At 36.5% G+C, this 20,658-nt stretch overlaps 1 long non-coding RNA gene across 3 annotated transcripts; it reads left to right on the top strand.

The window, feature by feature from the left end:
• The first annotated feature begins 4,332 nt into the window (after window positions 1-4,332).
• LOC149987811 (uncharacterized) lies at window positions 4,333-6,740 on the top strand. 3 transcript variants are annotated; one of them, XR_016506263.1, is made up of 3 exons: window positions 4,333-4,999; window positions 5,359-5,838; window positions 5,992-6,387. It is a non-coding gene; the product is annotated as an uncharacterized LOC149987811 (long non-coding RNA). The 3 variants fall into 3 exon arrangements; XR_016506265.1 differs by adding an exon at window positions 6,527-6,740 and having other exon boundaries at window positions 4,341-5,838; window positions 5,992-6,351; XR_016506264.1 differs by having other exon boundaries at window positions 4,349-4,857.
• The last annotated feature ends 13,918 nt before the right edge of the window (window positions 6,741-20,658 follow it).

Genomic DNA, 20,658 nt, shown 5'->3' with positions numbered 1-20,658 from the left:
TAATAAACTTATAAACTATATGAAACCTTTAAGTTGCCTTCTACCATCTATTTGTAATGCCACGCATATGCAATACAATATCAAATTTTTATTTACTATCATTACTTCTTTTCTTTTTTTTTTCATGCATAACCAAGCCTTCATTGTTCCAAAATTCTAATTTTTTTATTTAAATTCATATTAGATATTATTTTTAGCTTTGTAAAAAAATTAATATTATACATATAGAGTAAATTATTAGAATTATTTTCAGTAAGATATTTTTTGAAATTCTAATAGAGTATCTTTGCAACCCTCATAGTATGTATTTGTTTAGCTTAAATACAAACTATGATTTCGTGCAAAGATAAATGAGCAAAATAAACATATATTTTTTATATATAATATTTAATATCACTTTTATAATAATTTTGATGTGGAAGCAAATCTAAGAGACATATAAAAACAAATGAGCAACAAAAAGACTATTAAAAAAACTTATTAAGTTGAGTATTTTTAAAATTTTACAATAATAAATAATTTTATTTTTAAAAAATCATTCATTTTTAATCTTAATGCTTTGCAAATTTTATTTGAAATATCTTGCATTATTATTTTTAGCCAACTAAGCTCTTTTTTAAAAAAAATATTAAGTCTATTAAAAATAAAAATAAATCTAATTTTTTTTATAAAAAAATTATCATTAAAATTTAATTACATGCACAAATAACAAAAATAATCTATTGTGTATAGAACTAAGCTTAGATAAATTTTTAAATTAGTACAAAAATATCAACTTTCTATTGCACATATGTACATAAAATGTTCTTTCAATAAAAACTTTATTGCTATTATTAATACCAAAGAAATATTTGGCATTATAATTCTTATTAAAATTAACTCAAATTATATTTCTACTTTTATTTATATTTTGTATGTAATAAATTTGATACATTCTTATAACTCTTCCAATCTTTGTTCTTGTTTAATGTTATACATGGTAATGCTCCATACAAAAGATTGTCTTATTTTTATTTTAATAATTTATATAATATAGTGACACTTTTTTGGTGCTTATATACGCAAAATAATGTATATACTTGCTTTTTGTGGACTTAAATTACTAATTTTATATTATATCAAAAAGATTATTTTATCTTATCTAATATGGTGGCTAATATAAGATTATTTTATCTTATCTAATATGGTGGCTAATATAAGATTATTTTATCTTATCTAATATAGTGGCCATTCTTATATTTACATAATGCTAATAATTTCAATATTATAAAAGATGATGGATTTATTCTAAAATGCTTTAATATAAATAATAATAATAATAATAATAATAATAATCTTAGTCATAAAATGTTTTATTTTTATATTTTATTGTTAGAAAGTATGTGTATTTATTAGTCAATGAAATCTTATCTATTTTCATTTATTGCAAAAATTACAACAATGCAACTTTTAGTGAATTGAAACCTATTGTTTTTGTTAAAGTTGATACTTATTAGTAGTATTTGATTTTTTGCATTTATTACTAATCAAATAACAATTTTTTTAACATAAGTTCACCAAACACCAAAGACAAGATTTACCAAGTTAAGTTGGAATCCTTAGTATTTTTTGATACTTTAGACACTAATTAAAACTATACTTAGAAGTTGTTTGTTCAAAGATGTTTGGTTACATTTGACTTAGTCAGATTGCTTTGACATGCTTTATAGCAGGTTTACTAATATATTTTAAAACAATATAACAATAAAAGAAAACTTCTTATAAGTAGTGTCTAAAAGTACTAGTTTTTTTAGTCATTTAATAGTAATATTCCTTAAAAACATCTTCCAATATAAGGGGTACGAGAATATCCAACCTACAATCATTACAACATAGTTAAAAAAAAATGACAATACTAGAATTTCTATTTGTAGTTAAGAACTAACAACATTTTAAATTTGTGATATTACCTCTAAATAATTTTTATAATATTCTTGACATATAGGCCAAAATTTAGATGCATATAGAATTTGATATAGCTTTATTTTATATATGTGATTTATCTATTTAGCCATAGCTACAAATTTATGAAGGCTATATATGATTACAAATATATGATTATTTATATTATTAACATTAATTTTTGAATATAATTAAAATCACATTTTTGATAACTATATAGATTCTTTAAAAGTTTATTAGATAGTCTATTAATTTCTAATATATCTTTTTAAGGTGCAAAATCGTATCTAAAATAGTATATATTAACTTCAGTAAATTTTACATATTTTTTATCTATAAAAGAATAAAAATTTATATTATTAATAAAATTAGAATATAAACTTATCAAAAAGAATATACTTTGATTTTAAAATAGCATTTATAATTTATTTTATTTTTTAAAACCAAAGTGTATTCACTATTTTTTTTATCATTATAATTTTTTTACTAAATAATATATATATATATATAGATTATTTATATAAGATATATCAATAGCTATAGCAAAGTTAATTAGTAAATTTAGATACAAAAAATAATGATAATAAATTTTAAAACTCCTTTTTGTAATTTGAAGTAAAAGATTTTGATTAAACATATAATATTATGTTATTTAAAAAATATTTATAAACATAATTATAAAAAAAACTCAAATTTAAAATGTAAATTTTTGCAATAAATATAAGACAAAAGAAACATTTTTATCATATATAAACATAATGAAATGTTAACTAATTTAATTATTTTAATCTAAATATTTATTTTTTAAATAAAATAAATAGAATTTTTTGTCAATTAGGTTTTTTAAAAATAATTTATTTAATATTTTTCACAAATATTATAATCTATTAGGTAAGGAAAATTAAATCCATATAGATTTTAATGTATTATGATTGGTTTTATATATCAATTCCAATAAAAACTTGCATATACCATTAATAATATAGTTGTCATATATTACATATATTACTAATTGTTACTTAATTACAGATAATTCTAATATGAAAATTTATAATATATTTATTTTAAATTAATCATAATTTAATAATAATCAATAGATTTATTAAATATTAATTAAATAAATAAGATATTATTATATACTATTATTAAAACACTCATATATGGTATTTTATATTTTTTAGATTAATTATTTAACTTATACATTCTAAAAGCATGTATTATCACAAGTTATAGACATCAAATTTAAATAATACATTCTCTTGTATTGAGATATTAAAAAAATTGATTAAATAAAAAAGAGTATTAAATCAATCCAATCAAGTCTCAAATTGACTTATTAATAAAATGATACTAAAAAGTTTTCTAAAACTACAAGTTTGGAAGATAAAATAAATACTTTAAAGGCCAAAATTTGTGATAAGTTTTATTGAGATTGAAAATTATAGACACAAATAGGTTGCAATGAAAAAACCAAAGTTTGAATAGTCACACACACATTGTGCAATTGAACCAAGCATTTAATCAAAAAACAATAAAGGTGTTGATTGGAGGTGGAGTTGGACTTATACAACAACCTAAGAATCCTCAATACAACCATGATCAATAATAGTGAGCACTTCCAAAAATGTTTCATAAAGAGATTGAAGCTTCAACTAAGGATTTTTTCCTTGATAAAGGTTTATAATTGAAGTGTTGTTGAAGAATTGGATCTATTTCTGGAGGTTTAATAAAAGTTGGGCATTGCATTGACAATTACAACAAGCAATAGCCAACAATATTTTAGTAGAGTAGATTTAGTGAAATAGGCAGATTGATCTAAAATTAACTTGGTTTGATTTAATATTCTCCTAAAAATATCACCTTTTATACCATTAAAATAAATAAGAATAATAAGAAGAAAAGAAAAATATGCAACAATTATGTCTTAAAGATTCATGAAAACTAATCTTTAATAGAATTAACATTTAATTACTTTAACCTACATGATGAAACAAAACAAAAAAAAAATACTAATTAGAACCAAGTAAGCATTGTATCTAAACAATACAAAAATAGAATCGTTTTACACAAAACATCTTATTAAGCAACAAAAAAAAAACTTTAGACATTCATCCCCCCCCCCCAGCACTTTTTTAAGTACACAATTTAATCCTCCATATTGTATCAATTCTAGTCTCAAAGTCCACATATACAGTCAAGAGTTCGGTGACAGTAACAAAAAGGAAACAAATAAACTACAAGGAGAAGCAAACACAACAATAATCTCCCCACAGCCATGTGCTATCACCACACTCTGTTTATGTGTTAAAAAGATTCTTCCCTCCTTACCAACCCACTGATCCCCACAATTGTAGCAACGCAATAGCCTTCACAGTTAAGACGATCTAGAGGAACAGACACATGCGGCATGAAAGTAGTTGTCCCACCGGGAACTCTGCAATTGCACGAGGGACAGAAATGAATGTGTTGTTTTTGTTCTCCTCGAGAATCTGCCATCTCTGCAAACAAATCCATGGCAACGTTGTTCGCAGCCTCTCCTCTTCTGCTTCTTGTTGGGCGCTTGCGTTTGTCGTCTGGTTGTCGATGAGGTGGTGGATGCTGTGCACTCCAGAGAGAGCAGAGAGCATGGAGTTGTACATGTGAAGAAGCAGGAGGAGAAGAAGAGGGAGAAACTCACAAGTTTTGTTGTTGTTGTTTTTTTTGTTTTTTTGTTTTTTTTTTTTTTTTTAAAGTGTTTTTTTTTGTTTGCCTGGCCGGAGTGCTTTTGAGGTCCACCCACCTGCACTGCAATGCACCGCACCTGGCGAGGTTGTGTTGAGAATGGGTCCGCCTGCACTGGCACCGGAGCAGTGCTTCTGGAGGTGCGACGTGGGGCAGCACAGCGTGATTGGAATTCATGGTTGCTGTGAGGCATTGGTGAGTGGACAGTGCTTCCCTGAGTTTCTCTCATGTAGAGGACGGAGTTGCTTCTTTGAATTGCTCCTTGGCAGGAAGTGAGTCCTTGCGACCAAGCTCACACATGCTCACTCGCCTTGACAGTCTCTTTCATGAGAGATAGGTAACAATACTCTTTCTCCCTCTTGAGCCCACCGATCGGCCTTGGGGTTAAAGCTTCTGCTTGTTGCAAGCCTTGCTTGTCAGCGAGGTCTTCGTGCGCACCCTCTTTAGTACGTTTTCTTTGGATGTGTAACGAACTCTTAACAAACTTTGTTTCAACCGTACAAAAAGAAAGAATTTTCAGATGTCGGCCTTCGTCGTAGATTGAAATATTTGTACTTCCGATGCCAATATGATTATCATTCCAGTCTTGTGTTATCCACTCTCCTCTTGGTAAAATAAGGGGGGAAAAAAATTAAGTGAAAAATTATAACCATAGCTAGCAGGGTTTCAGCCACAGTGTGGTGGTGTGTTGAACAGTGGACGATCAAGCTATGCAAGCGTTAATTGAAGATGTCTGCAAGACTTGCGTTGACATTGAAACTAGCTCTCAACGGAAGTTTCTGCTCCAGTTCTTTAGGGTAGAGTGGTGGTGCTTTGAAACTTTCGTTTGAAGGTGGATGATGATAGATATCACAGCGAGTGTTGTCAATATGTTTTGAATCGGATTAGCTTGAATCCGCAGATATATATATATATATATATATATGTAAATGCAACAAGGGACCTGTTGACTGCAGGGAACTGGATGTTTTTATCAAACAGCTGTTCGGGGGTCAGAGAGAACTAGATTACAATGAAAGCTTGTGAGCAGAGAGATTCTGGAAGGTTTGCAGGTTGTTTTTGAAACATGGGTGATGTGCTCATGTTTCTGGCGAGGTTTTCAACTTTACGTTGGGGATACCACTACATCCTCTCTTTTTATGCTGCTGGGAAGAGTCTTGAGATTTCGAGGATAAGGTAATAAGTTGGATAGCAGTTATTTTCCTCGTAAAAATGTATATATTCCACTCATCCTCTCGTAAATCTTTAGATACACGTGAACAGAATTTTAAAGTTTCATTACGTGAGGCGCATCTTCACGCGACTTTCTAATCTCGTTCTCTCGTGCAGCATTTTTGAAGCGGCAACTGTTTGTGCCACAGATTTCATAAACCTACAAGCGTCTTTGCTTACTGAAGGGTGAACTGTGTGATAAAAAGCTTTGTTTAGTGCGAAGTGTGACTTGATGAGAGGCGGTTCAACTTACTCGGAAGCATGCAGAAATGTTACAGGAATAACCAGTCCGCAGCTCGCCTAAATCTGTTTAGGCAACAGTGACATCAGTAGCGCAGCACATCACATTCGGGAGAACTAATTATGGCACTTCGATGTTTAGATCAGCGGATTGAAATGGTGGATGAGCCAAGAAATGAATGCAGCTCACTTGCGTTCTGTATATCACTTTGTACACCAAATCACCTCAAATGTCAGGTACCCATGCAGTATACATCCGGTACACTTCCAGTACTTTCAGTGTCATAGCAGTATCCTCTAAATTGCATCATTCTCCATGCTGTGGTTGTGCAACTTTTTCTGGGAGTCGGATTCTTGAATAGAAACACATTCTTCAAATACATAGATATTTATTTTGAAATTTTTGAAACAGCCTCGTCTCTCTGGAGATCTAAATAGGAAATTGAGTAAACATGATCTATAAGCACAAGCTACGAGGAAGAACTCTTGGTGGCAGTTTTATCAATTTCGTGACAATGAAATAGATTTCCGATCTCAAGCTGCGGAAGATTTGTTGATAAGTGTAGTAAAGTTGATTGGATGTAATTGCATGAATTCTGCCTAATTTGCAATTTCATCTTGTACATGGTCGTCTCTACGTGAAATTCAGTTGTAACATGGCATTCATTTTGTGACATTTCTCAATTCTGATAACTCAGGTTGAGGTTAAACCTACATTGGTTAGCTACTTTGCATTGTGGGTTTGAGCCCAACCCCACTATCAAGTAGCCTTGTGTAAACCCTAAATCCATATATTCGAAGTATATGTCAGACTGCCGAGTGGGAATTTCTCATTCAATTCATGAAGGCAAAATTTAAAATAAAATAAAAGCTGAACCTCAAATTGTCCGACAATATCGAGGTAAGAGCTGGTGATACTATTAATTAAAAGAGCTGTGCAAAGCGTTACACAATATATACACAAGGTAGGCAGTGATATTAGCTCGAGTTCCTCGGAAGTGTACCTAAACATGACCATGCATCTCTCACTGCATCTTAGCATCGATCTAACTGCAGGGATTACTTTCTCAGACATTACAAAAACATCTTCTCTAATAAGTTTGAAGACAAATAGTCTCCTACACACCCCTCTACAAAAATGAAACGCCCTTCTTTTTTAAGTACAAATTCGATGGAATTATGCACTTTCGAAAACCAACACTATCACAATGACCAATCAAAAAGTTAACCACTCTACAACGAACACCAAAATGAACTGGCTGTCGTAAGACGCGCTCTAGTCAAGCGGCTCTACAATCCATCCTTACAATTTGCAGATTCCCCACGGTATAAGCTTCAGCAAGCTGAGGAACACCCGGTTGAGTGTAAAGCATATGATACACATTCCCAATTTCCAGAGAAACCCCAGACTTGACATGCAATTCACACCTTCAGCATAGAATTTTTAACTTAAGGCAGAGAGCTGCGAGGTGCAGGAAGTCTGGGCCAACAATCCCAACCTTGAATCTGGCTCCTCTTTGCTGAGATACGGTAGCAGACAACTACCATGCTCAGCATCTTCCACTATCACAAAGGGTGAAGCAGCTTAAACAAAAGCATCCCCAGGAACATAATGTACTCACAAGTATTACTGTTCTGCATGATTCACAATCACGATGTTACACAAACCAAAGTGACCGATCTGTTCCCCGCTTGGAAATCTTCTCTTCAAGAAGCGCGTCGGATGACATTCCCATTAACGGGACTATCCAAGCCGTCCACGCACAGGTGGACTCCTCTGCACCTTTCGTGCAGGATAAGAACTATCTTTGTAGACATAAGAGAGAACCAAGAACATCACGGATGTTGCAACAATCGCCGAGAATCGGCTCACTACAAGAAACGTCAATGCGACAAGGAGTCCCACAGTCAACAAGAGTTCGAAATTTTTTACTTTGACGTCAAAGACCCCTGAAGAGGAGCTTGAGGTGATGTCCGCACTTGATGCAGGATCCATAGCTTTCGACGAGGACATCCTGCCCAATGGGGATTTTCGGATAACGCTTGATTTGCTTATACTGGGCTCAGGCGTCTTGTCCTTCCGAAAGCTGCATTTTTTGGCCATTATGCATCGCCTCTTCGACGATAGGTTTCCATCAGAGAAGACTTCGTCAGTTGGCCAGCCACTTGAATCCTCCAAAAGCTCTTTCTCCTTATCTCTTCGTGAGAAGAAACTTCTGGAATGCCTCCTGGAGCTTAAACCCCCAGATGTGATGCAGGAATCTGATAGAGGACTACCAGGGGCACTTGATGCAGGAGGAGAAGATCTTGAAGCTTTTGACTTCAACTTTGAGGATAGTTTCTTCACAAAACGGCGGGTCGGGCTTGACGTCTCTCTGTCTGGTGAGGACGCAGGAGTAAGAAAACTGGTGGATACTTTGATCAATGGCCGAGGACTGTCATCAGAAGCTTCTGCTCTCGGGAGTATTGCTGAAGCTGGACAGTTATCCACTGGTGATAGGGGAGAAGAAGAGCTTTCAAGAGCAACAGGCAATGTAACGCCCAAACATTCATCGTAATCACTCTTAATCTCAGGCTTGGGAAGCTCTCCTGTCTGCCCTTCAGAATTTTTAGAATTTGCGCCTGGTTCTGTCGACGTCTTGCGGCTAACCAGGGGCAGCAAGGTCAGTCCTCTTGGTACACGAATGGAGAAATAGGGTACAATATGTCTTGAAACCAAAGACCGTAACAATTGAGCATAAGTCTTTCCTTTTTGCAATCTGACCATGACACTGAGGATCAATAGCTCTACAACAGAATTTCCTAACTTCGTTACCCGTCCTCCTAAACAAGCACCCAACGCAACCAGCAAAGCAAAGACTGAACTTGGTGACCGTGCCCATCCTTTCTCTAGCATCAAAAGCTGCCCATTCCTGATAAGTCTTTCAGATCTTTCTGGCAAACTTGCACTACCGGCTATTCTCCCGGAGCAACCGGCCTTTTCTTCCACGTCCAGACCTCCGCAGGAAGCCCTTCTTTCCTCTGACTTCTCAGCATCTTCTAAAGAAATTGGAGTAGAAGCAGTCTCCTCCTTCAAATCCCCAATTATCAACGCCTCGGGTCCAAACCCAAATCCATAGGACCCGTCCTGCGTCTCATGCCGAGGGTCTGGAAAAGAGAAGCTCTGAGAGAAATCGATGGTTTCAATTTCGACCCTCTCCTTCAAATGAGGGTTTGATGGTGACGAGGTTTGTTGCAACAAGAGCGCAGACGCTTTGGGAGATTCCCTCTCTCGGCACCTACTTGCCGTTCGGGCCAAGGTTGTGGCTGTCCACTCCTGAGCGGATCGGGACAAGTACCTGGCCGCGGACACCGAGTTCCCAGTCTTGTCTACTAAAGATGCTTTCTTCGCTTGCAACTCAGACATCAAGACAGCAAATTTCTCCAGTCCTTGCGACGCGAATGGGTTAACCTTCTGCTTCTTCTTTGTCGTCTTCTTTGCGGCACTTCCGATCTTCTTCTTGAGCTTCGGCCATAGTGATAGCTTGGACCCGGACGAAATTTCCGCCATTTTCCAGTATTACAGAGTTTCCTTCTCGGATCATGAGATGGATCTGTGCATTTCACAAGTGCTAAAAACGGAGCTCACCCACGGCGATTGCTACAAAACTAATGCCTGAATTTAAGACGTGGGATTGGCTGGCCTTCGTCGTTCGTACAATTGCACCTTCTCCATATGAAGACCGACAACGATACCTTCGAGTTTTCCTAGGCACAACTCTCCGACAGGAAGATCCTTCCTCGAAATGAATTTCCAGTCTAGCAACTGAGACGAGCTTAAAACTCCAACCCTAATATAGGAGAAAGAAAAATCTGGATGAAAATCAGCTCAGTCTCACAATTCTGCGACTGCAAAAGGTGCCACAAACTTGAAGAGAGGTAGACTTTCCGAACAACCAGATCGAAGCGAATTTGATTTGGAATGAGACATTTATCAAACTCACGATAGAAAACATCTACCACAACTGGTTCTTGATCCAAACAGCGAAAACCTTTCTCTCACGAGCGACAACGTTAAAGACGCATTCAACTCAGCGCTGCAGGAACTCTTTGAGATTCTTCTCACACGGTGAATCAATACCCACGACGCATTCACCCAACAGCGACAACTATTGAAACTTTCCGCAAACCACCGTCCTCCCAAGTAAACCTCAGAGTCGGCACTCGGAACTATGCATCTCCTTCCGCTTCACACTCCCCTGAATTCAATCGCCGACCTCAAACATCACCCTAGATGCCGACTGGTGCCCCAACAAACTGCAGGCTCGACACTCCATCCCGATCTCTCACCGTGTCAAGCCCCCAGGTCCAATTCCCACGCAACGCAGCCCTTTGCGAAGAAACCACCTACTCGATTGCCCTCTCACTTTCTCGTCTCTTTCTCTCTCTGTGTGCTTTGCAACCAGGTTATGGACTGCTGACACCGCAAACACCATGGCCCACCGTCGCCCACCACCTCATTGGTTGTGCCGCACCAGACGAAGAGAAGAAAGCAAGCAAATCCTCGCCGAACATGACGAATGATGAGGCAGTAGGTGAACACGGAAACATCATGTGATCAACATACCCCCGTTTTTCTTCCCCCACAATGCACCCAAATTTCAACTGTGATAAATTAATTAATAAAAAAAAAACAAAAAACACAAAACACAAAAGGAAGGAGGGTGGGCGGAGGAAGACAACAACCAGGAGGAATAATACACAAAAAAACAAACACACAGAACTGGTCTTGTCCTGTCAGCGATCTAGTTGCGTCTGTCACCACCATCTTCCACTCCGCACTGCCGAAGACAAACAAGACCCTACTTAGTGGCCCCCGTTTTGCCTCCAAATTTGTCTGAGTCATCCTCCTCTCGATTTGTTGTGTTATTTTTAAAATTGGGCATGATTTTCGACACGACGATTTCCGAACCTCCCATTGCGATTACTCGCCCGATTCCACCAACGCCGTGTCGCCGCCGCCGTCGCCGTCGTCATCGTCGTCATTTGTATCGTGATTGTTGACTTCAGCTGTGAAACCCTAATTTGAAGCTTCATTTTGCAAAGAAAATGGTACAGATGTGTGTTTTTCTTTCGCCTTTTGTTTTGTAGTGGATGGCAATGTCATAACAAGTCCTCAAAAGGAAAGATCCTGTGCTTTTGTTATATCTTAAGACAGCACAGAAAATGGATGGCAAATTTACTTTTTAATGGGGAGATGTGTGTTTTGTTTTAGTCTGCAAAAAATACCCATGAAGTTGATGATTTCGATTCAAACGTCAAATTCTTTCAAATGGGTTTTTTTTTCTTGTATACAATGAACCATTCTCATACCAGTAATGCCACGTTTTCAAATGTATACAGTGTTTACAGTGCTTCAGTGTTCGCCAGGTGAACCTTAAATAAAATTTTACAAAAATGCATAGAATATCGTTTTTTCTGAAGAAGCGTATCGAGCATTCATTCCTGCCTTAAAATTCTCCCACATGTTTAGTGACTCACTCACACACCACTATTTTGCTTATTCCTATTCATGGTATAATGTTTTATTAATAAAAGTCATGCACTTATGTTTTGAAAGGTACCACCTTTACAAAACCCAATTTTATTCCACGGAACTTTGGTAAACACATCCAAAATTTAATAAACTTAAAAATATATCCTATAGCCAAAGTATCAGTAACAACATCATTCTTTCAACTCTTATTCTATGTTAAAGTTTCTTCATTTATATGTCTGTATGTATGTAGATACGTATATACATGTAGAAGTATTTAACATTTCCCTAGTCTTATCCCTGGGGAACATGTCATTAACAAAAGTTTTTGGGAAAAGTAACCTTTTTTTAACATAAAACTTGTCTGAAAACAAAAATAAATAAAACATAGGGCTAGGTTTCGAATCTCCATTATCATGCTATACTTTTTTTGTTGCCTTTTTGCCATTCCCCCTTCCACTTTTTCTTTATCTTTTTGGCACATTTCCCCCTTTCTTTCTAGCAGGAAAATGGAACTCCCTCACTATGGGGTACGGTATTGATATTTCGTATAATTTTAGTATATATATGCGTATGTTGTAGACTTGCCTTGGTGTGGTGTGTGAACGCGACACGTCAACCCAGGTCAGCCCTCGAATGAACAAAAGCGAAGAGGCTCTTTCAATAAGAAGACCAATAGTGGTTTTTGACTCAACAGAATCCATTTATTAGAATCTCCATACAACCTCACCCTCTTTTCATGCCCCTCTAGACCAAATGTATTTACCCATTTGAGGGATATATATATATATATATATATATAAGAGAATTTCAAAATCATGAGTAACAAGTGCTCTCATGCACACACTCATGCAATATTTTTTTCTTATTTTAATTTTCATTAACCATTTAGTGTTACTTTACAATTTATACTCAACATATATCACAAATAGTGAAATATTTATATTTATAGGAGAATGTTAAATAGACTCATAGTTTTACTAAATATATGCCAACTTCTTGATGAAAAATATGGTAATCATGATGAATGTGGTTGCTTTTAATTGGTTGGAGATTCAATTAAGGAGAAATGAATCTAGAGGTCATTTTTTTTTTAGTTCATGATGATTAGGATGGGTGGGTTAATTTAGTAAAAACTTGGGTCTATTTAACATTCTTCTATTTAAATTGTTCGCTAATTCATCTTGAACATGTTAACTTGATATAAAACAAACCAATATGTTATTGTAAGAAACAAAACTTTAAAAAGAAAAAGAAAGAGAAAAAGTGGTGTATTATAATGAAACTATGGGTTAATTGCAAGTGAAGTGCACAATGAAGCTTCCTCTTCGTAAGAAGAATAACCAGTTATCGTCAACATTTCCCTCAATTGAAACCGAAGTAAACGGTAGATAGTTAAGAAAGCTACAGTGACCGAAATGGATCATCCATCCATCTTCAAGCAGCGTCGACATGTGTTGAAGCGATGTGATTAGCCGACAGCGAATGGGACGTGTAAAATATCCGAGGTGGCAGCCACCTACGCATAGGCGCTGACAGCAACCCCATCCCCATCAGCTAGTCTTCTAGAAGATGTGACATACCGAGGGTTGTGCCCACGGCGCTCCCATGCGAACCCAATGTTGAGCCCATGGATAGAACCACGTTCCCCTCAGAGTTCGCGATGGATGAGGACCACGGCACCTCGTGCACCATCTGCCATGTGGCGGAAGCGACTTGGAGCTTCTCGAACCCAAGCGCTCCGGACTGGCCTGAGGTGGTGTGTGGCTTCCCATTGGCTGGACCTCACTTCCAAAATTTCCCCTATTTCCGTGTTTGGATAGAATAAAGCACGTTTTTTTCTACCCATCCAAAGCTAGAATGAGTGAGTGCTGTTTCATGCACTAGGGAGCTTCTTCCGACTAGGATACAGTAAAGTAGTGAAATATATGCTTCGAAAAGAAAAAGTAAAAAAAGTGAAGTAGTATAAAGTGTTGTAAAATGATTCAGAATAACATATGTCTTTTATCATTAATACGAAAAGAATGTTCTAGGTGTACATTGTAGTTTTTTATAGTTTGAGTTGTGAAGTAGCAATCTTAAATTGTTGAAATGATAGGTAATAAATTCATGTTAATATTTTGATCCTCAAAAATAGTAATAATTAATAAATAAATTGTGTCTAACAAATTGATATTTTAGTAATTGCATAGGTGAGTTTGATTGTAGGGGGATTTTATCACCAAAAGCTCGTTTTGAAAGATTATAGTTTGCAAAAATCTTATAAAGATCTTTGGATTGATAAATATATACTATTTTAAGATGCATTGGCTTTTAGAGACAAAATAAAGTGAAAAGACAATAAAATATAATGTAATTATATACACATTGTTTTGTTGCATTATTTGAATTGTCACTCATAATTTTTTTTTTTTTTTTTTTTTTTTTTTGAGAAACACATTTTTTTATATATACATGTGATTATGAACACATTGTTTTGTTGCATTATTTGAATTGTCACTCATCATTAAATTATAAATTATCATGCAATAATAATTGTTTCTTTAAGAAAATTCCAATTCTTTTAAATTGCTGAGAAGTAGCCATGCAATAGCCATGTGAAGAAATAGATTAAATTCATCACAAGATACTTCGTGAAATATCTACGAAAGCAGATACCCAACATGCACGAGTTGCGCAACCGAGCTCGTTGTCGAGTCCGCGAAGGGGATTCATCGGCGACCAAGGCAATTGAATCGCATTTGCAAGCGGAACCGATGCCGCGCAGCACCGCAACAACGAGCCCGGATCGATTCATGAGCTCTCTCTCTCTCACATTCCATAGAAGGAGGAACTGCAACGCACGTGAAGCCATCAAACCGGCTCTCGCTCACGCACTGGTTGCAACAACAGGGAGCTTGCGATTCAGCTCTGGAATGGAATCATAGGAAGCGAGGTCATACGAAAAGCAGCGAACGAATCCATGCGGTCGTCACGCAAGAGCCGACGACGGTTCCGACTTGCTTCGGTCCTAACAACGCCTGACGAGGAGCGAAGTATCCGAACCGCAGCAGACGGCTTTGGCCTTGGAGAAAGCGCCATCCCATCGCCCTGTTGTGTGTGCGCCCCACTACCACTTGCGGGGTGGATTTCGATGAGCGAGCGTGGCTGTGTCGCAGAAGTAAACGAGGCCTCGGAGTCTCAATCCGGCCTTTAGAATCGCGTGCGCCATGCGTGCATGTGAAAACGCAGACACACTAACCCCCTTCGTGCCTTGCTTCCTTCCCTCTCTCCCGAAGGACCCGAAGTCGCCTTCACTCATCCATTCATCCATCACTACTTCCTTCCTTGCATTAACAATAGGAGAATGTTAAATTGACCCCAACTTTTACTAAATCCACCCACCTATTGAAACCATTCTTTGCATGGGAACATGTCGATTTCATGTGTGAGCTTGAGAAGGCTTGAGATGTCGGCATAGCAAGCGACTTGAATCCTGTTTGCTTTTTTACTCCATGTTACCGAAATGTTGGCATAGCAAGCAACTTGAATCCTGTTTGCTTTTTTACTCCATGTCACCAAAATGTTGGCATAACAAGCGACTTGAATCCTGTTTGCTTTTTTATTCCATGTTACCGAAATGTTGGCATAGCAAGCGACTTGAATCCTATTTGTTTTTTTACTCCGTGTCACCAAAATGTTGGCATAATAAGCAACTTGAATCCTGTTTGCTTTTTTACTCCATATTATCAAAATGTTGGCACAACAAGCGACTTGAATCCTGTTTGCTTTCTTACTCCATGTCATTGAAATGTTGGCATAACAAGCGACTTGAATCTTGTTTGCTTTTTTATTCCATGTTACCAAAATGTTGGCATAGCAAGCGACTTGAATCCTGTTTGCTTTTTTACTCCATGTCATCGAAATGTTGGCATAGAAAGCGACTTGAATCCTGTTTACTTTTTTATTCCATGTCACTGAAATATTGGCATAGCAAGCGAATTGAATCCTGTTTGCTTTTTTACTCCATATCACCAAAATGTTGGCATAGCAAGCGACTTGAATCCTGTTTACTTTTTTACTCCATGTCATCAAAATGTTGGCATAGCAAGCGACTTGAATCTTGTTTGCTTTTTTACTCCATGTCACCAAAATGTTGGCATAACAAGCGACTTGAATCCTGTTTACTTTTTTATTCCATGTCACCGAAATGTTGACATAGTAAGCGACTTGAATCCTGTTTGTTTTTTTACTCCATATCACCGAAATGTTGGTATAGGAAGCGACTTAAATCTTGTTTGCTTTTCTACTCAATGTCACCAAAATGTTGGCATAGCAAGCGACTTGAATCCTGTTTGCTTTTTTACTCCATGTCACCAAAATGTTGGCATAACAAGCGACTCAAATCCTGTTTGTTTTTTTACTCCATGTTATCAAAATGTTGGCATAGCAAGCGACTTGAATCCTATTTGATTTTTTACTCCATGTCACCGAAATGCTGGCATAGCAAGCGACTTGAATCCTGTTTGTTTCTTTACTCTATGTCACCAAAATGTTGGCATAGCAAGCAACTTGAATTCTGTTTGTTTTTTTACTCAATGTCACCAAAATATTGGCATAGCAAGTAACTTGAATCCTTTTGCTTTTTTACTCCATGTCATCGAAATGTTGGCATAGCAAGCGACTTGATGACACAGACACAAAAATACAGACTTGAGATCTAACAAGAAGTTCAAGAAGAACTGGCAAAAACTAGATTAATCAGATGAATACAAGAACAACACCAGATGTCAAGGATAAGAACTCGATGAAAAACAATTCAGACAAGTGAGCCTTCACTCAAAGAGAGGTAACAAAATATAAATAAACAAGTATATATATTGAAAGAGAAATTGGAATGGCTATTGCCAAAAGACAAGAAAACTAGAGACCCTTGAAACTAGACTAGAAGCAAGAAAGGAGTTGACAAGAGTGAAGAAGCCTTTACTCTTGTCTCTATATATACTATCTAACTATGGGCTTCGTGGCGACGTTCTATAGGACCTCTAGTATGTGTTGACTTTGTAGGACACATGCATTGACTTACAAGGCAAGTTTTTCTACGTGTGGGCAACATAGTTAGCTTGATCTTCAAGCTAACAACATGTGTGGCACATGGCCAACTTGTTGACCACGTTTCTAATCCAAAAAGTCAATTAAAGACACCTATGAAGTCAAAGCAGTATCTAAGAAGTTTCTAGGAAGCTTCCATATTAAATATTATAGAATTAACTTACTTTTATTTACTTTTACTTACTTCTACCTATTTCTATATGTAATTATTAGCTTACATGATTATGGCCGTGACATTACCCCCCTTTCTAGAGACGAGTTCCACGAGGAGCGATCATCATATGTTGAGGAAATCTATGATGCGACGAATTGTATTCGCCACATACTCTAATCTCTGTTCTCTTCGAAGATGATTGATAGGGCCTCTCAACCATCGGTAGTGTCTCATACTAGGGCGGGAAGACCAGCCAGTTATTTGATCATTGTTGAGGCCTTCGTAACTTCCTTCCAATAGAATATATGAAACACCATCAGGAGTTGTTCATACCTCTAGCAAAATCAGAAAACATTGGGAGTCCCTTCCCAAATCGTGATACCAAACGCGTTGTATCTCACTATCTATTCGAGGAGGAACATGTCGTTTTTAAAGATCTTCATCTCGATTGCGTCGTCTTGAAGGTTGTGACAATCGTAATGTCTCGTCCAGCAGGTCAGCAAATGAAGGCTCTTGAGTTAAGTCCATTGGTTGTTGGTTCTCCATCTCTTGAGCGCCACTACTACAACGAAGCTACGAACAAGAATTGAAAGTAGAATGTTATCTTGCCTAGATGTTGTTTCTTTTATAAAGAAGGTTTTCATCTTCATTTTGATGGATGTCGTCGATGAAAAGCCTCCACCGCCTTTGCTGCATTTGCAAGATTCTTTATTGGCTCCCATATGCGTTCACTAATATCATATCCGCGCCAATGGACAAGATATTCTAATTTATTTCGGTGTCGCCTTGAATCTAAGACTTCTACTACTACAAACTCTTCATTATTGTCCACTTCTATATGAGGAGGTAGAGCTTGTCGTCTTCTTGATATGTCTACTGTCTTGTATGGTTCAAGAAGAGACACGTGGAATACTGGATGGATTTTCATTGTCTTCGATAGATGTAAACGATATGCAACTGGATTGATTTGTACAGAAATAGAAAATGGTCCCAGCCTTCGATAGTCCAACTTGTCATAAGGACGAGTGGTCTTGATATTACGACGAAGTAGCCATACCTTATCACCCAAGATGAATGATGGTTGTTCCTTTCGATAGACATCCGCATTGGCCTTTTGTTGTTCTTGAGCCTCTTTTAACTGCACCTTCATCATTGCATGTAGCTGTGATAAATGAATTGCCAAATCTTTCGCAGCAGGATGATCAACTTTTAAAAAGTCAAAAGTATCAAGTCGTGGATGATAACCATAATTAGCAAAGAAAGGTGTTTATTTTGTAGAAGAGTGTACCGTTTTTTTGTAAGCAAACTTTGCCAATGGCAAAAGAGTTGTCCAATCATCTTGTTGGTAATTAATGGTACATCTTAAATATTGCTCCAAAACTTGATTAACACGCTTCGTTTGTCCATCAGTTTGAGGGTGGAATGCCGAAGATAGTTTTATATCCACTTTAAGAATCTTGAAAAGAGTCTGCCAAAATCTTGATACAAATTGAATTTCCCTATCTGATATAATATCCTTGGATAATCTATCATAGCGATAGATATTGTCAACAAAAAGCTTACATGTTTCTTCATGTGTGATAGATTTTGTACATGGTACAAAATGTGCCATTTTGGTAAAACGATCTACTATCACGAATATAGAGTCATAAGAACCTGAGATTAGAAGATCCGTGATGAAGTCCATAGAAACAGAAGACCATAGTTGTTATGGACTAAGTAATGGCTGAAGAAGTTCAAAAGATCGATGACGAGGAGTTTTCGATCTTGAGCAAACTTCACATGATTGTACAAAATCTTTAATAGCCTTCTACATTTGAGGCCACCAAAAATCCCTAAATATCAGCTCCAAAGTCTTATTATATCCAAAATATCCTGCTGCTGGGAAGTCGTGACGAACTTGAAGAACACGTAAACGAGCTTTTCCTTCTGGAACATATAGGCGTCCTTCGAAATGGAGTAGGTTGTTCTTGAATTCAAATTTAGATGGTTCATGAGATTTAGAAGAATTGTTCTTGATATCATGAACAAGAGGGTATGAAGACATACTTAACTAGACTTGCTTAAGAAAAGTTAAATCAACAGTCAATGTTGATTTTATTGCTCGAAGATGAAATTATTTCGGCTTCAAGAGAATCGTTCTTTGTTGCTCAAAAGCTGCATCTCCTTCTTTTGGTACAAGATAAGAACGTCTAGACAAGGCATCGGACAAACCTTGTTGTTTTTCTGGCCGATAAGTGATGATGAACTCGAATCTTGATAAAGACATGCTCAAACGAGCTTGGCGATAATTTAATACGCGTACTGACATAAAATATTCGAGGTTCTTGTGATCCATATACACGATGACTGGACTAGAACCGCCTTCTAGATAATGACGCCATTCTTGAAAAGAATCCACAATTGCAAGAAGTTCTGTCGTGGATCTCATAATTAATTTCTGCTGCTGAGAATTTTCTTGAATGAAAGGCTACTGGATGAAGTTTGTCATCTATTCCCATTTGTGATGAAATCGCACCCAGAGGAAAGTCCGATGCATCTCTTTCCATAAAGAATGCTTTGGAAAAATCAACACGATACAAGATTGGTGCAGAAACAAACGATGTCTTCAAAGATTCAAAAGCAATTTCCGCTTCTTGATTCCATTGGAGTTTGTCTTTACAAGTCAAACGTGTAAGTGGAGCTGCAACTCGAGAGGAGTCTTTGATGAAGATCTGATAGTAGTTGACAAATCCCAAAAAACATTGGACATCTCTTACCGTTTTTGGAATCTTCCAGTCTATAATAGTTTGAACTTTCTTAGGATCTATCATAAGTCCATGATTTGAAATGATGTAACCTAAGAAATCGACTTGAGTAGTGTGGAATACACACTTTTCTATCTTGGCATAGAATCCTACATCTCTTAATTTTTGTAACACACCACGAACATGAAGTTCATGTTCTTCTGGATTCTTAGAATAGATCAAGATGTTATCTAGAGAACATACCACAAAATCGTCCAAAAACTCTCGAAAAATATCATTCATTAGATGTTGAAAAGCTGCTGGTGCACTTGTAAGTCCAAAAGGTATGACATTGTATTCAAAATGTCCATACCTAGTTCGAAATGCAGTCTTCCATTCATCTCCTTCTTTGATGCGTACTAGATTGTATACTCCTCGAAGATCTATTTTTGTATAGATCTTAGCTTGATTCAGTTGATCAAGAAGTCCGGATATTAAAGGTAGTGGATACCTGTTTTTGATGGTAATCTTCTTGAGTCCTCGATAATCAACACACATCCGCAATGATCCATCTTTTTTCTTCACAAATAGAATTGGAGCTCCTGCCGGAGATTTAGAATGGCGTATGAAATTCTTGGCTAGATTTTCTTCAATATACTCCTTGAGTTCTGCCAACTCATTTTGTGATAAACTATAGATTGGTCCGAATGGCGGTTGTGCTCCTTCTTGAAGGTCAATTGAGCAATCATAGGGATGATGTTGCGGAAGTGTATCCGCATTCTGTTTTTCGAATACATCTTGAAATTCTTGATATTGGCTTAGAATGCCACTTGAAGTCTTTTCACCAATAGAAACGGGTGTAGCATAAATAATGTATGGTGATTCTTTCATAGCAACATGCAAGAAAGCTTTTGCACCTATAAATATGGGTTTAATTGAACTGGACTTATGACTCTCTACTTGCTTAACAACACTATTAGTTATACTTGTAGAGAAAGTGAGAGTTCGAGAAATCCAGTCTATTTGAGGGTTGTATTTTTCTAACTACGATAAACCTA

This window comes from Physcomitrium patens, chromosome 14 (assembly GCF_059467195.1).
Source record: "Physcomitrium patens ecotype Gransden chromosome 14, ASM5946719v1, whole genome shotgun sequence".
NCBI classification, from domain to species: Eukaryota; Viridiplantae; Streptophyta; class Bryopsida; order Funariales; family Funariaceae; genus Physcomitrium; species Physcomitrium patens.
Note: the sequence above shows the minus strand (reverse complement) of the source record. Positions and strands in the feature narration are given on the sequence as shown.